The sequence below is a fragment of the Pyrus communis genome, chromosome 13, assembly GCF_041283825.1.
Source record: "Pyrus communis isolate YQ-2024b chromosome 13, ASM4128382v1, whole genome shotgun sequence".
Taxonomy (NCBI): Eukaryota; Viridiplantae; Streptophyta; class Magnoliopsida; order Rosales; family Rosaceae; genus Pyrus; species Pyrus communis.
In genome coordinates, this window is record NC_142577.1 from 1,615,339 (window position 1) to 1,618,073 (window position 2,735).

The following is a 2,735-nucleotide window of genomic DNA, read 5'->3' on the forward strand; positions in this document are numbered from 1 at the left end:
AATTCTGCATTTTTCTGGACATAAAAAGCAGGGCAAGACCATGGAGATTTGCTTTTACGAATAATTCCCTTTTCTAAAAGTTGATTAATTTCGGTTTTACAAAACTCTAAAACTTCTTGGTTCATTTGAATCGGTCGTGCTTTGGTGGGGATTTTTGATTCAACAAAATCTTTAATATAAGGGAGTTTAACAATATGCTGTTTTCTATGCCAAAAAGCATTTGGAAGATCTGAACAAATTTCTTTGGTGAGCTTATCAGAAAAGTGGAGAATAGAATCTAATAAAGATTTGTTTGTTAACTATTCTTCAATTCTTTTGTCAAGAATTTCTTCCTGTAAAAAAGCAATTTGTTGGGATTTTGCAGTAATCTGGTTGAGAGTTTTTGACACACCCCAACCGAGATCAGGGCATGCTGGCCGTCACGTGGAAGTGACGTAGCCATGTGCACAGTGCGGAAGCTAAAGGAAATAATATAAAAGTACGAATAATTTAAAAACTAGCAAATAAAAGTGAAAATACGAGTGCAAGTGTAAGTGAGACGCTGAATTCAGAGCTTAAAGCCTACAGTAGTCCAAAAAAACGATACAACAATAGTGCACCCGAAGGTGACCCTACATAGGTGAGTGTCTGTCAGAATGCCGGGACGTCCTCTGGGGAAAACCACCGAACCCGCTAAGCTACTAGAACCTGGAGGGGCGCAAAACAAAAGCGTGAGTGGGCAAAAACAAATTCTTTGAAAACCATTTCATAAAATACATTCTAACCCCTCGCCGTAAAACCTGTATACTTCTCAGAAAATAAACACATATACGTAGATATGCTAAGTCATGCTCAAGGGTATGCCAATCATGCTCACAGGTATGCCATCTCAAAACCTCATAATAACATGCAAGTGCTCAGGTATAAATCACATCCATAGCATAATAATCTGACAGCCGGAGTCCCCTAAGTGACCTGTACGGCTGAATGTAGAGCTCAAATCTCAAACTCAATCACTAAACCTGCCCACGAGTCGGAACCACCTATAGTGGTCTGTACGACAGGCCTGGGTGTAATACATATGAACGCTCTAGTGCTACGATCACGTGAAGGCTGTGCGAATAATCGCGGGTCACCTACGAGTCGGAACCACCGATAGTGATCTGTACGACAGGACTGTGCACCTAACTTGGATTCAAGCTGAGCGTGTGGTGCGGGAGGTGAACAACACGTGAAGGACTGTGTCCTACTCTGGGCAGGAGCACTAACACCGGGGGTGCAGGTTATGAGCTCTCTAAGCATTTCTAACCACTATTTAATGCAATCGTTAACTAACGCTTACCTGGCACTTACCTATGCCTCCACAGCACCAACATATATATATATATATATATATGACATATGCGTAATCGAATATATAATTAAATATATATGCCACTAATCATGCTTAACCACTAGTTACATACAAGGAATGGCATATAACGAAGCATTCATACTAAATTCTGGGAAATAATATGTATATAGGTATATACGGAAAACAAAAGCCCACTCACTGGTATGTGGAAGGGTCGTAGCCCCCCTGCCTCGAATGTGCACGCTCGTCCTCGGGATACGTGTCACCTATATGCGAATTAACTATAAAAACGTTAACTTTAAAGCACATAACCGTCCGTTCAAAATAACTTCTCATACATTGCTCAAAATGGACAAATGAATATACCAACGTGATCTACACAACCTCACGAGCATACCCATATTTTTAAAATAATTTTTGGACCTCCCACGCGCCCTCACGCGCCAAAACAGGCACGGACCCACGCGCCCCCACGCGCGGCCACGTGCCCCCACGCGCGGCCACGTGCCAGGCACACTGACGGCGTCAAGTGACGCCGTCAGGAATATTCCATTAAACCAACGGAATATTCCGTTAAACCTAACTGACGCCGTCACTGCCGTTAGGAATATTCCGTTAAACCCTAACGAAATATTCTCCTTTCTTCTCCGATCAACCCTCGCCGGACTCCGGCCACCGGAAAACTGGGAAAGTTTAAAACCCACTATTCTCCGTCGTTTTTCATCCATTTTTCACGTATTTTATACCAAAATGAAGCCCCAAACCTCATCTACCACGTTGAACTAGTTTTAGAGCCTAAAAACAACGGAATCAAACTTTCTAAAAATATGAAAATCCGGCTAAACTTACAGTTCGTGATTTCGACGTCCAAATCCGTCCAACGATACACTCCCAAGCTCCTTGGGACCTCACAAGGACATCTACAAGCTTAAAATTTACAGAAACACGCAAGAATGAGTTTGCATGAATAGTGCAAAAATCGGAAAACCTCGAATCGACCTGAAAATGGTGGTTTCCCTACCTGAAAATGGTACGTCAGTGCTCCCCTCGACCTCACGATCACAACTACACCCTTGGTTTCCTCGATCTGTGCGAAATATGGTAGGTGTGTGTGTGTCCGTACCAGTTTAAGGAAGAGGAAGAAGAAGAATAAGGACTCGGGGGAGAGAGAGAGACAGGGAAAGTGACAGAGGAAGAGGGAGAGTGAGACAGTGTGTGTGCAGGTGTGGGTGTGGTCCAACACATGCCACACACACAAAACAACCAAATAACATAACAAGACAAACTAGGGGTAAAACGGTCAAATCACATGTACGTTTTGCTAATTCCGGGACGGGATGTCACAGTTTTTGAAACACTATCCTTTTGTAGTTGTTTTAACTTTTTAAGATCTGTTTCTATG

General features: G+C 42.7%; 1 long non-coding RNA gene across 1 annotated transcript; it reads right to left on the reverse strand.

The window, feature by feature from the left end:
- Positions 1-619: 619 nt before the first annotated feature.
- LOC148691557 (uncharacterized) lies at positions 620-2,510 on the reverse strand. Its single transcript, XR_015954610.1, has 3 exons — positions 2,183-2,510; positions 1,533-1,599; positions 620-687 (listed from the first exon to the last, which is right to left on the reverse strand). It is a non-coding gene; the product is annotated as an uncharacterized LOC148691557 (long non-coding RNA).
- Between the last annotated feature and the right edge of the window lie 225 nt (positions 2,511-2,735).